The 15856-nt window shown below is 37.3% G+C and overlaps 1 protein-coding gene across 2 annotated transcripts in view; it reads left to right on the top strand.

Moving 5' to 3' along the window:
• The window catches only part of ARAP1 (ArfGAP with RhoGAP domain, ankyrin repeat and PH domain 1), an 860101-nt gene that overhangs the window by 282006 nt on the left and 562239 nt on the right, over window positions 1-15856 (top strand). For both annotated transcript variants that reach the window (XM_053708778.1, XM_053708779.1), the window contains one exon: window positions 15484-15607. The gene's annotated coding sequence lies outside the window, so the exon portion shown is untranslated. The remainder of the gene's footprint in view (window positions 1-15483; window positions 15608-15856) is intronic.

Genomic DNA, 15856 nt, shown 5'->3' with positions numbered 1-15856 from the left:
ATAAACTAACTAAAGTACAAAAAATAAAAAAAGCTAAGTTACAAAAAATAAAAAAATAAGTTACAAATATTTTACAAATATTACAACAATTTTAAGCTACTTACACCTAATCTAAGCCCCCTAATAAAATAACAAACCCCCCCAAAATAAAAAAAATGCCCTACCCTATTCTAAATTAAATAAAGTTCAAAGCTCTTTTACCTTACCAGCCCTTAAAAGGGCCTTTTGTGGGGGCATGCCCCAAAGTTCAGCTCTTTTGCCTGTAAAAGAAAAATACAACCCCCCCCCAACATTAAAACCCACCACCCACATACCCCTAATCTAACCCAAACCCCCCTTAAAATAACCTAACACTAATCCCCTGAAGATCATCCTACCTTTAGTTGTCTTCACTCAGCCGAGCCACCGATGGAACTGAAGAGGACATCCGGACCGGCAGAAGTTATCCTCCAAGGGGCGCTGAAGAAATCTTCCATCCAATGAAGTGATTCTCCAAGCGGGCGAGGTCATCTTCCAAGAGGCGCTGAAGAACTCTTCTATCCGGGCGTGGTCATCGTCGAAGCCGGGTCTTGAATGTTCATCCCGCCGACGCGGAACATCCTCCTTTCCCGACGAACTACCGACGAATGAAGGCTCCTTTAAGGGACGTCATCCAAGATGGCGTCCCTTCAATTCCGATTGGCTGATAGGATTCTATCAGCCAATCGGAATTAAGGTAGGAAATATCTGATTGGCTGATCCAATCAGATTGAGCTTGCATTCTATTGGCTGTTCCGATCAGCCAATAGAATGCAAGCTCAATCCGATTGGCTGATTGGATCAGCCAATCGGATTGAACTTGAATCTGATTGGCTGATTCCATCAGCCAATCAGATATTTCCTACCTTAATTCCGATTGGCTGATAGAATCCTATCAGCCAATCGGAATTGAAGGGACGCCATCTTGGATGACGTCCCTTAAAGGAGCCTTCATTCGTCGGTAGTTCGTCGGGAAAGGAGGATGTTCCGCGTCGGCGGGATGAACATTCAAGACCCGGCTTCGACGATGACCTCGTCCGGATAGAAGAGTTCTTCAGCGCCTCTTGGAAGATGACCTCGCCCGGATGGAAGATTTCTTCAGCGCCGCTTGGAGAATCACTTCATCGGATGGAAGATTTCTTCAGCGCCCCTTGGAGGATAACTTCTGCCGGTCCGGATGTCCTCTTCAGTTCCATCGGTGGCTCGGCTGAGTGAAGACAACTAAAGGTAGGATGATCTTCAGGGGATTAGTGTTAGGTTATTTTAAGGGGGGTTTGGGTTAGATTAGGGGTATGTGGGTGGTGGGTTTTAATGTTGGGGGGGGGGGTTGTATTTTTCTTTTACAGGCAAAAGAGCTGAACTTTGGGGCATGCCCCCACAAAAGGCCCTTTTAAGGGCTGGTAAGGTAAAAGAGCTTTGAACTTTATTTAATTTAGAATAGGGTAGGGCATTTTTTTATTTTGGGGGGTTTGTTATTTTATTAGGGGGCTTAGATTAGGTGTAAGTAGCTTAAAATTGTTGTAATATTTGTAAAATGTTTGTAACTTATTTTTTTATTTTTTGTAACTTAGCTTTTTTTATTTTTTGTACTTTAGTTAGTTTATGTAATTGTATTTAATTGTAGTTATTTGTAGGTAGTTTATTTAATTAATGTAATGATAGTGTAGTATTAGGTTTAATTGTAACTTAGGTTAGGATTTATTTTACAGGTCATTTTGTATTTCTTTTAGCTAGGTAGTTATTAAATAGTTAATAACTATTTAATAACTATTCTAACTAGCTAAAATAAATACAAAGTTACCTGTAAAATAAATATAAATCCTAAAATAGCTAGAATATAATTATTATTTATATTGTAGCTATATTAGGGTTTATTTTACAGGTAAGTATTTAGTTTTAAATAGGAATAATTTATTAAAGTATAGTGTAGTGTTAGGTGTAATTATAACTTAGGTTAGGATTTATTTTACAGGTAAATTTCAGTTTATTTTAGCTAGGTAAGCTATTAAATAGTTAATAACTATTTAATAGCTGTTGTACCTAGTTAAAATAAATTGAAAGTTGCCTGTAAAATAAAAATAAATCCTAAAATGGCTAGAATATAATTATTATTTATATTGTAGCTATATTAGGGTTTATTTTAAAGGTAAGTATTTAGTTTTAAATAGGATTAATTTAGTTAATAATAAAAATATTATTTAGATTTATTTAATTAATATTTAAGTTAGGGGGGCGTTAGGGTTAGACTTAGGTTTAGGGGTTAATAATTATATTACAGTGGCGGCGGCGGCGTAGTGGGGGGCAGGATAGGGGTTAATAAATTTATTATAGGTGGCGACGGTGTAGGGGGGGCAGATTAGGGGTTAATACATTTAATATAGGTTGCGGTGGGTTCAGGGAGCGGCGGTTTAGGGGTTAATACATTTATTATAGTTGCGGTGAGCTCCGGGAGCGGCGGTTTAGGGGTTAATAGGTATAGAGTAGCTTGCGGTGGGCTCCGGGAGCGGCGGTTTAGGGGGTAATAACTTTATTTAGTTGCGGCGTTGTAGGGGGGACAGATTAGGGGTGTTTAGACTCGGGGTACATGTTAGGGTGTTAGGTGCAGACAGCTCCCATAGAAATCAATGGGATGTCTGGCAGCAGCGAACTTGTACTTTCACTATGGTCAGACTCCCATTGATTCCTATGGGATCCGCCGCCTCCAGGGGCGGCGGATTGAAAACCAGGTACGCTGGGCCGTAAAAGTGCCGAGCGTACCTGCTAGTCATTTGATAACTAGCAAAAGTAGTAAGAATGTGCCGCACTTGTGTGCGGAACGTCTGGAGTGACGTAAGAATCGATCTGTGTCGGACTGAGTCCGGCGGATCGAAGCTTACGTCACAAAATTCTACTTTTGCCGGTCTCGAGCCTTTGATAACTAAGGCGTATCAGCCTCGCCACAAATACACTGCGGAATTCCAGCGTATTTGAGGTTGACGGCTTGATAACTACCCCCCTCAGTCCTTAGGGACCAGTTACACATAGATATTCACTTCATCTTAGCTTCAAAATCAAAATAAACAGCTTTATCTTAACCCTTTTTCATGCCAAGAATGTTTTAACATGTTTTATATAGTGCTATTTCATACACATGATAGAACTTTTTTTTTAAAATATATTTTTGTCACTTTAAAGGGATATTAAACACAAAGCTGCAGATTATGTAGCATATTTTCTGAGAAGAACACACACACACATATACACACACACACATATACACACACACACACACACACACATATACACACACAGACACACACATACATATACACACACATACATATACACACACATATACACATACAGTATATACACACACACACACATATATACACATAATACACACACATATATACATACACATATATACACATATATATATATATATATATATATATACACACACATACACATATATACACACACATACACATATATACACATATATACACACACACATATATACACACACATACACATACAGTATATACAGGGAGTGCAGAATTATTAGGCAAATGAGTATTTTGACCACATCATCTCCTCTATGCATGTTGTCTTACTCCAAGCTGTATAGGCTCGAAAGCCTACTACCAATTAAGCATATTAGGTGATGTGCATCTCTGTAATGAGAAGGGGTGTGGTCAAATGACATCAACACCCTATATCAGGTGTGCATAATTATTAGGCAACTTCCTTTCCTTTGGCAAAATGGGTCAAAAGAAGGACTTGACAGGCTCAGAAAAGTCCAAAATAGTGAGATATCTTGCAGAGGAATGCAGCACTCTTAAAATTGCAAAGCTTCTGAAGCGTGATCATCGAACAATCAAGCATTTCATTCAAAATAGTCAACAGGGTCGCAAGAAGCGTGTGGAAAAACCAAGGCGCAAAATAACTGCCCATGAACTGAGAAAAGTCAAGCGTGCAGCTGCCAAGATGCCACTTGCCACCAGTTTGGCCATATTTCAGAGCTGCAACATCACTGGAGTGCCCAAAAGCACAAGGTGTGCAATACTCAGAGACATGGCCAAGGTAAGAAAGGCTGAAAGACGACCACCACTGAACAAGACACACAAGCTGAAACGTCAAGACTGGGCCAAGAAATATCTCAAGACTGATTTTTCTAAGGTTTTATGGACTGATGAAATGAGAGTGAGTCTTGATGGGCCAGATGGATGGGCCCGTGGCTGGATTGGTAAAGGGCAGAGAGCTCCAGTCCGACTCAGACGCCAGCAAGGTGGAGGTGGAGTACTGGTTTGGGCTGGTATCATCAAAGATGAGCTTGTGGGGCCTTTTCAGGTTGAGGATGGAGTCAAGCTCAACTCCCAGTCCTACTGCCAGTTTCTGGAAGACACCTTCTTCAAGCAGTGGTACAGGAAGAAGTCTGCATCCTTCAAGAAAAACATGATTTTCATGCAGGACAATGCTCCATCACACGCGTCCAAGTACTCCACAGCGTGGCTGGCAAGAAAGGGTATAAAAGAAGAAAATCTAATGACATGGCCTCCTTGTTCACCTGATCTGAACCCCATTGAGAACCTGTGGTCCATCATCAAATGTGAGATTTACAAGGAGGGAAAACAGTACACCTCTCTGAACAGTGTCTGGGAGGCCGTGGTTGCTGCTGCACGCAATGTTGATGGTGAACAGATCAAAACATTGACAGAATCCATGGATGGCAGGCTTTTGAGTGTCCTTGCAAAGAAAAGTGGCTATATTGGTCACTGATTTGTTTTTGTTTTGTTTTTGAATGTCAGAAATTTATATTTGTGAATGTTGAGATGTTATATTGGTTTCACTGGTAAAAATAAATCATTGAAATGGGTATATATTTGTTTTTTGTTAAGTTGCCTAATAATTATGCACAGTAATAGTCACCTGCACACACAGATATCCCCCTAAAATAGCTAAAACTAAAAACAAACTAAAAACTACTTCCAAAACTATTCAGCTTTGATATTAATGAGTTTTTTGGGTTCATTGAGAACATGGTTGTTGTTCAATAATAAAATTAATCCTCAAAAATACAACTTGCCTAATAATTCTGCACTCCCTGTATATATACACACACATATATACACACACATACACATATATACACATACATATACATATACACACACATACACACATATATATATATATATATACACACATATATACACATACATAAACACACATACATACACACACACACACACATATATACACACATATATACACACACATACACACACATATACACATAAACACATATATACACACATATACACACACATACATACATACACACATACACACACACACATACATATACACACATACATACACACATATACACACATACACACATACACACACATATATATATATATATATATATATATATATATACACACACACACATATACACACATATACACACATATACACACACATACACACATATACACACACAAACACACACACACATATATATATATATATATATATATACACACACATATATACACACACATATATACACACACATATACACACAAACACACACACACATATATATATATATATATATATATATATATATATACACATATATACACATACACATATACACACACATACATATACACACATATATACACACATATACACACACAAACACACACATATATATATATATATACACACACATATATACACACACATATATACACACATATATACACACAAACACACACACACATATATATATATATATATATATATATACACATATATACACATACACATATACACACACATACATATACACACATATATACACACATATACACACACAAACACACACATATATATATATATACACACATATATACACACAAACACACACACACACATATATATATATATATATATATATACACATATACACACATATATACACATACACATTATACACACACACACATACACACATACATATACACACATATATACAGTATATACACACACACACACATATATACACACATATACATATATACATACACACACACACACACACGTGATTTGAGAATGAATCAGGGGTTCAGCACTTTCAGCACTGATTCAGCTTAGATGATTAATACTTTATTAAACAGACATTTATCCTGCTGTGATACCAACCCCACCACGGCCTACCAGTTTGTCACGGACAAGGTTAATTAATTCTAACCACTGTCACCAGTTTGTAACACCTAGGGTTAACTAAACCTGCTAGTGACAACCAGTTTACCAAAGGCTACACTTCTGCCTCTGCCACCTCTTGCCACAGACATGACTACTTGCCAAGCTGTGACAGTGGGGAGAGTATGGCCATGAAGAGGTTAATAGCACAAGTTCTCCAGCTACCTTATCCCAATTCCTTACCCAGGAATAAGAGACGAAAAAACAAAAAACGCTGTGAGAAAGTGGAAAAGCCATAATCTTGTTGTTTTTTACAGCAAAAGGCAGCAAAATGTTACAATGTTATACATTTAAATGGACTTTTATCTTTAGCATTTATATCGACATTTGAAATAGCTGATTTATCCTGCAGTATCCCTACCTATACTGAAAGTTTCTATACCTACATATAGGCTATTGAGTTACTATGTAAACAAAGCCAGCAGAAGAAATCACACTCACATTGGGAAGAAGAAGAGATAAATCTCTAAAATGTTCATTTTCAATTGTTCTTTCTAAATATTGTACAGAGAAAGAGATAAGAAAGGGAAGCATTTGAGTGATAAGATAACAATATCTAATCTGTCAGCAAGCCAAGCCTATTTTGATGGGCTGTGGTTTCAAAGAGCAAATCCAGCTATTTATTTTGCAAAAAGAAGCATGAATGAGCAATTTCTCATACATTTTATATGCTGCAGCTGGTATAACAAGCCATGGGGAACATATTCAGGGAAAACTATTTTACAGGGAACTATCCCTTTAATAATAAAATGAGTTGATAACTGACCTTTAACTTTCATCCACCCTCCTGTGCAATCTCCACCCTCTGCTTATTACATTTGTTATCTTTACCACAAGTTCTGTTATCCTATCAAATGATTTACTTTTGTGTTTACTTACACCGTCTGAAAATAAAAAGAAACAAACTTTATATTTGCAAACCAAGTTCTGGGAACCTCTTTCTGTGAGTAGTAGCTTTGTATACTGTGATTTGTCTGCAGCTAAGGCTTGTGGGTAGTGATATGCAAATGACACAACATATCATACATATAATGACACACATTAGCTTAGTTGTTTGGACAATTATAAACGCATATCAGTTATAAAAATAGAAAAAATAAATAATTTGCTGATTCTTTGGATATGTATTTTGCAACATTATGGGCCAGATTATCTAACATTAATTCCTTGGATCAGATACGAAAAGTCGCAGTGGCATTCTCTAAAAACAGAGTGACCCTGCAAGTTGTGACAGGACTCCTATAGAAAGTATTGCAGCTGGAAAGCGGAGAGGATTGTTATCAGGGAGTAGGGACGTACTAATAAAAATGAAATACTGCAGGCCATACAAATCAGGTTACCATGGTTTCAGCTATAGTATCCTACAATTGCCTTTTTTATATTCGTATATTTCTATGTTAGGGTAATAAGTGTTTTGCATATTTTTATACAATTTCCCCCCTTTCAGTTGCCGAGATAAAACAGGGAGATCTGCAGGGAGAAAATATTTACAAAATACGCTAGATCTAAGAGAGAACCTTTAGCTTCGCCCATGAAATGCCCTGTTGAACGCACTAGCAGAGGCGGGAAACTCATTTTACAATAAGGCAAGCGATACATTTAATTTTATTACAGTTTCTAGTGTGTGTTATTATTATTATCGGTTATTTGTAGAGCGCCAACAGATTCGCAGCGCTATGTTTTCTTTTATTCTTTAATTGCAATCCGAACTTTAATTTTTTTCATAGAATACAATTTTTGCTTAATAATTTTAAGATTATTAATACAATTTATAATACAATTTTTACTGTTTCTTTATATTTGTTCACTTATTTGTTTCGCACAATATTAAATGACAATTTTTGAGAGTCCTATTGTAATGTAGCCTCCCCTTTACATATGTAAATACAGGTAGGACCTGTTTGTGGGTCACACTGTTCTCAAGGTTCTTTAGAGAATTCCAATAGGGCCTTCATACAATATAACAAGATTTCTCAGAGAGTCTCACAAGCCCAGAGGTCTTTAGATTACAGAACCCGTTGAGCAAAATATATCAAGCGCAAAGAGTATTCTCTAGTTAATTCTCCTATGGGTTCTCCTCAGCTTTTCTTTAGAGAAGCGCAAACCCCAATTTTTTTTGATAAATTTGTGTGCGCAGATTCTGCGCACACAAATTTATCAAAAAAATTTGGAGTTTTTTTTGTGCTTGTCCATGGGCGAGCTGAGGCGATGTAAAGATACATTTCTCCGGTCGGATTAGTATCTGCGCTTTTATTTATCAATGAAAATAAGCAACTATTCTTCATGTAAGTCGTATATGAATCAATAGCAATATTTATACAGCCCCTCTAGTAGCTTTGTTACTCCTCTCATCAACAAACTGTCATGGAAGTAAAAAGATCTTGTCTCATTATTTTGCGCTTCTATTTTTGTGCTTTTCTGTTTTTGTATATCATTTTTGCTCCCCTATAGTAGCTTTGTTAACATGGAATAATAAGCTGTCATGGAAGGAAATAGATTTGTTTTCATTATTTTGCACTTCTTTTTTTGCGTTTTTTAGTATATTATTTTTGCACCTTTTTATATATTAGTTTCTGAGCTTATATATATATATATATATATATATATATATATACAAACAGTATATTGTGCTTTGTATCTAAGGTGTATGAGTGTGTACTGTATCTAACGTGTATGATAGTGCACTGTATCTAATGTGTATGACTGTGCACTGTATCTAACGTGTATGCTAGCGCACTGTATCTAACTTTTTTGACTACGCACTGTATCTAACGTGTATGACTGCGCACTGTATCGTGTATGACTGCACACTGTATCGTGTATTACTGTGCACTGTATCATGTATAACTGCGCACTGTATCGTGTATGACTGTGCACTGTATCGTGTATGACTGTGCACTGTATCGTGTATGACTGTGCACTGTATCGTGTATGACTGTGCACTGTATCGTGTATGATTGTGCACTGTATCGTGTATGACTGTGCACTGTATCGTGTATGACTGTGCACTGTATCGTGTATGACTGCGCACTGTATCGTGTATTACTGTGCACTGTATCGTGTATGACTGTGCACTGTATCGTGTATGACTGTGCACTGTATCGTGTATGACTGTGCACTGTATCGTGTATGACTGTGCACTGTATCGTGTATGACTGTGCACTGTATCGTGTATGACTGTGCACTGTATCGTGTATGACTGTGCACTGTATCTCTCGTGTATGACTGCGCGCTGTATCGTGTATGACTGTGCACTGTATCTCTCGTGTATGACTGCGCGCTGTATCTCTCGTGTATGACTGCGCGCTGTATCGTGTATGACTGTGCATTGTATTGTGTATAACTGTGCATTGTATCGTGTATGACTGTGCATTGTATCGTGTATGACTGTGCACTGTATCGTGTATGACTGTGCACTGTATCGTGTATGACTGTGCACTGTATCGTGTATGACTGTGCACTGTATCGTGTATGACTGTGCACTGTATCGTGTATGACTGTGCACTGTATTGTGTATGACTTTGCACTGTATCTATCGTGTATGACAGCGCACTGTATCTTTCGTGTATGACTGCGCACTGTATCGTGTAAGACTGTGCACTGTATCTCTCGTGTATGACTGCGCGCTGTATCGTGTATGACTGTGCGTTGTATTGTGTATAACTGTGCATTGTATCGTGTATGACTGCGCACTGTATCGTGTATGACTGTGCACTGTATCTCTCGTGTATGACTGCGCGCTGTATCGTGTATGACTGTGCATTGTATTGTGTATAACTGTGCATTGTATCGTGTATGACTGCGCACTGTATCGTGTATGACTGTGCACTGTATCTCTCGTGTATGACTGCGCGCTGTATCGTGTATGACTGTGCATTGTATTGTGTATAACTGTGCATTGTATCGTGTATGACTGTGCACTGTATCTCTCGTGTATGACTGCGCGCTGTATCGTGTATGACTGTGCATTGTATTGTGTATAACTGTGCATTGTATCGTGTATGACTGTGCACTGTATCTCTCGTGTATGACTGCGCGCTGTATCGTGTATGACTGTGCATTGTATCGTGTATGACTGTGCACTGTATCTATTGTGTATGATAGCGCACTGTATCTGTGTATGACAGCACACTGTATCGTGTATGACTGCGCACTGCATCTAACACCATACGGTATAGTTTTGTTTGGCTGTAATGTTCGTCTCCAAGAACCGGATACAACTCACTTGGTAGCTATCAATACTATTAGATGTTTATTCTGCAAAATATTTTTGCTGTATAATTCACCAATTGATGGATGAGTATTTTGTCCTTATACTGTGTATTGTTAAAAGGATAGTAAACAATTGTGAAAAACCTATTAAAGGGACAATTTACTGGATTTGACTGAATGTAGTCACCAGTAAGCAAGGGCTATCCAGAGTGCTGAACCTAAGATGGGCCGGCTCCTAATCCTTTATATTCCTGCTTTTTAAATAAAGATAGCAAGAGAACGAAGAAAAATTGATAATATTAGTAAATTATACATTTGCTTAAAATTGCTGCTCTATCTGAATCACAAAAGAAAAAAAATAAGAAAAACTTACTGTTTATTAAGTGTACAAAAAAATACGATAGAAAGATGTATTAAAAATAATTTTGATGCTTACAAATGAATGGCAGTATCTGTAATTGTTGGGTGAACGTTGCTGCTGTCTATAGTCAAAAAGCCTAAATGTAGGGATAAAAGGATATACCCTGCCGGATAGTTAGGACTATAGTTGAACAGTGGTGAGGGGCAGCAATGAGAAAGGTCTGTACCGGAAGTGACGTCAACAGCGTCAGTCACACGTTCCTACGCGTTTCGTGAGTATCTACTCACTTCATCAAAGGTTTAAAGCACATAGTTATATATATATATTTAAATTTATATATGCAGATTCCTGTAAGTGCAGAACTTTATTTACACCAACAATTTGAACTTGAAGTCAGCTACATCCACTCTAGCGATCATAGGCTCTAAACCCGTCATCCCCAAGCTACTCTTTATAGCAAACTTTAAAAAAGCGCATGCGCAAGGGGGATGCTGTGACCACGCACATCAAGCTCCTCTCATAGCCCTATATACAAAAGCACATGTGCTCGTGCACAGTCACATAAATACTTGTGCATGCGTGCTTGTTATGGGGGGGGGCAGCATATATAACATAACATAATGTGTGTTTGCTCTGCCCTAAAACGCTAAGCTCAATTTTTATATAATTCCACGATTTGACTCCATATTATTGTGATCGGTTTACATATTCATTGTAAATGTTTACATTGACATCAAAACACATTTTCTGTATACTGGTAACTGGTCCTTTAACTATTGCACTGAGCAAGGTACGTATATATGACATGTACATTCTGATTTGCTTATATTTGATTTATTCTTTGCATTTGTTTCAAAGCACAAAACAGTGGGCTGTTTAACCCCTTCCTGCCAGGACTTATTTGTCTACATCAGAGCAAAGTTGTAAACAAATAAGTACAAATTGAAAACACGCAATTGTTCATTCATTCTATGACGCTAGGCACACCCCTCAGCCCTCGATCCCATATAGAAGGATTCTATTGCTAGAAAAAGGCAAACAATTAAATGATGGTAGAGCAAAAAAAAAAATGTCTTCATTCGTAGTGTTAAATATTTTACCCAAAAGACACTAAAAGCCGTTTTTTGTCAGAAAATAATTAAAAATTCAGATTTATACTATTCAATAACTATATCCGACAAAGGGCAAGATTACAATTGCACGCTATGAGTTTTTCGCATGCTATATGGTCTTTCACAAACAATTTTCCTTGCGCAGATATTACAAGTCTTGAAAAATCACCTTTTACATAACAATCCTTTCTGCGCTCGAAGAGCTGTAGTTAACAGTTTTCCGCAACATAAGTTTCATGAAACACTTCAAAAAGACATTACAAAGTACAGTTACTCATATTAACACTGTTTAATAAGAAATTATTTGAAAAATATATTGCACAAAAAAATGATAAGGGCTCAGAGATAAATGCGCACGCGACCTGGCTTTACACGGGTTAACACTCCTACAAAATAAATTGTTTTGCAACCCGTGCAACCCCAAATGTGCAAAAACCTTAACGCACTTGGTATTTTTGCAATTGCGAAAAATAGATTTGCCGTGCGACTTGTATTCTTGCCCAAAGCCTTTTTCAGATGGCTTATTTCTGTGTCAGTTTGTAAGCTTTAAAAGGACATGAAACACAATTGTTTTCTTTCATGATTCAGATAGCATGTCATTTTAAACAGATTTCCAATTTACTACAATTATCTAATTTGTTTTGTTCTATTGGTATCCTTTGTTGAAAAGGATTCCTAGGTAGGCTCAGGAGCTGCTGATTAGGGTCTGCACATATATGCCTTCATGTTATGTGCTCACCCAATGTGTTGAAATAGCTCAGAGTAGTGCATTGCTGCTTCTTTAACAAAGGATACAAAGAGAATGCAAAACATTTTGAGTTTTGTGTCCCTTAATTTTGTTTGTGATATCCAAATTGTCCAGCACCCCTGTATGCTACATGGGTGCAACTCTGCAAGGGCTCTGCACCTCAGCCTTCTCCAAGTCTAGTAGCACAAAACAGCAGTAGCACTCCTGTTGTATTAAAGCTCTCTGGAATAGGTAGTTTGAATATAATAATTACATTTATTAAAGTCGCTTACTTATTTTTTTTTTAAATAAATGTATTGCTAAATATTTAAAAATGATCAATTATACTTTGTTGCCTATGCTCCTTCCCCTGCCCCCTTCCAGTTTTGGCTTTAGACACTCGGTCCCACACAATCTTTACATAGACATCCAGGTGTTCTCCCGAGATAGGCATTGGTACACATACGCAATTCCCCGCTGTCTTCTCCAATATAAACAATGAATCACGAGATTCATTGCTTACTGTTGGAGCAGAGATGTGTGTATCGGTACTCTGTTGATGCGATTGTGGTTCCCTTTGACTGAACAAGCAATTTAATTAATGTAAGTTGAATTTCCTGATGTTCCTACCGCACGTGTGCTCACCATGTCCTATCCTTATTACATTACAGCCAATCTTATTTAAAGGGACTTGAAAGCCAATTTTTTTCTTTCATGATTTAGACAGAGCATACAATTATAAACAACTTTCTAATTTACTTCTATTATCTATTTTGCTTCATTCTCTTGATATTCGTTGCTGAAAAGCATATCTAGATAACATAGATGCCTCCTCTGATTGGTTCACCGTGTGCATCGCAATTTCTTCATTAAAGTATATCTAAAGAATGAAGCAAATTAGGTAATAGAAGTAAATTGGAATGTTGTTTAAAATTATATTCTCTACCTTAATCATGAAAGAAAATGTTTGAGTATAGTGTCCCTTTAAAGGCTGCAAATCCTGTCCCCAATCAGACACACTTTAAAGGGGCACTAAACAACCGCTAGATAGAATGATGCATTCAAATAAAAGATTAGTCTTAGAGTAATATGTAAATGTATTTGTTTTAAACTTTCATTAGTTGTTTAAATATTGACAAAATAAGTGTAAAGTTTTAGTGTCTATAAAACAATGGGTGACAGTATGTAATAAGCGGCACCGGAGACTGTATGCACTTAAAAACAGCAGCTTTATTTGGACAAATGGATCCTAAACAAAGCATAAACTGGGTGACAATATGTGCCATAGGATTACACTCCATGAACTATTGCTGACGCGTTTCAGCCCTTGTGGCCATAGTCGTAGCTACAGTTCATAATCACCAATACCTTAATATACACCTGTGCTTAATCGTGATTGGATGAAAACATTACCCTGGGCGTAATCCTATAATTGGCAACCTCCCTCTTAGCTAAAAGGCTATCCCTATCACCTCCTCTCTTCTTGATCTTTACTTGTTCTATAATAGTCCATTCTAAAGAGGCTACACTTTTATTGTGAAGATTTTTAAAATGTTGTACTAAAGGAGTCGTGATTTTGCCTGATTTTATGTTTGTAATGTGTTCCCTAATCCTGTCACGAGCCTCCCTGGTGGTAAGACCAGTATACTGCACCCCCCATAATTTACATATCAAAAGATAGACAACGTATGTACTTCTGCAGTTTAAGCATGAATAATGCCTAAAACTTTCCCCCGTTACTGTGCTTGAGAAACCCTCATTGTTAAGTTGTAGATGACCACAAGCTATGCATGATGTGTAACTGCATCTATATACTCCATTAAATCTAAGCCATGATGAGCTAGAAACTCGTTTTGAAGGTAACTGTGTTGGAGCTAGTTTCTTTAACAGATAGAAAGGAATTTCTGACTGTTACTAGAGGTAACCACAAAAATAAAGCATTTGAAGGTGTTACCTTTGTTACCCGCTATAGTTCACAATATCATGAAGTGTGCAATATTATACGTAAACACTTTCATATGTTGAAAGCGGATGATGATTTAATGAACATAGTAACAAAAGGCTGTAGATACGCCTTTAAAAAGGGTTTGACAATAGGCAACATAGTAGCTCCAACACAGTTACCTTCAAAACGAGTTTCTAGCTCATCATGGCTTAGATTTAATGGAGTATATAGATGCAGTTACACATCATGCATAGCTTGTGGTCATCTACAACTTAACAATGAGGGTTTCTCAAGCACAGTAACGGGGGAAAGTTTTAGGCATTATTCATGCTTGAACTGCAGAAGTACATACGTTGTCTATCTTTTGATATGTAAATTATGTGGGGTGCAATACACTGGTCTTACCACCAGGGAGGCTCATGACAGGATTAGGGAACACATTACAAATATAAAAGCAGGCAAAATCACGACTCCTTTAATACAACATTTTAAAAATCTTCACACAAAAAGTGTAGCGTCTTTAGAATGGACTATTATAGAACAAGTAAAGATCAAGAAGAGAGGAGGTGATAGGGATAGCCTTTTAGCTAAGAGGGAGGTTTTCTGGATACATCGATTAAAAACTAGAATTCCCACAGGGTTAAATTCTGAATATGACATAATTAATTTTTGGGAATAGTCGATGTGTCCAGAGAATCCCCCTCTCCACTACTTTTGTAGCTTTTGGTATATACTCTTTACAGTCCCCAAGGATCTGGTGGAATGTTTTTATATCCATATATATATATATATATATATATATATGTATTTATTCATGTATGTATATGCATATATCTATTCATAGGGAGTGAACAGTTCCGGTCTGACCGGCGAAGTGATTGCTTCCACTAAAGAGTACCCCCTGTGGACAGGCCGACTCCGACGCTGGATTACCTTGGCAGCAATACCGGGAGCTAACGGACAGCTGGGTGAGTGAGTAGGGATACTCTTGTTCAAGTATTTAATATTGAACTGTAATTACATCAAGAAAATATTTATACCCTACAACTTGGACTTTTGTTTGTTTGGTGCTCACATGGCAAGTGACTCTATAAAACAATGGGAGCTGCCATCTTGTAACTTAGGTTACCGTCTCTGCTGTGGCTAATTAGGGACAGTTATAAAAAGGTCACTAGAGTGTGCAGCCAATGGCTTTGTGGAATATAAAAGTGTTCTGC

The sequence above is a fragment of the Bombina bombina genome, chromosome 3 (genome assembly GCF_027579735.1).
Source record: "Bombina bombina isolate aBomBom1 chromosome 3, aBomBom1.pri, whole genome shotgun sequence".
NCBI lineage: Eukaryota > Metazoa > Chordata > Amphibia > Anura > Bombinatoridae > Bombina > Bombina bombina.
The sequence above is the reverse complement of the archived record's forward strand: the minus strand, read 5'-3'. Positions and strand labels throughout refer to the sequence as shown.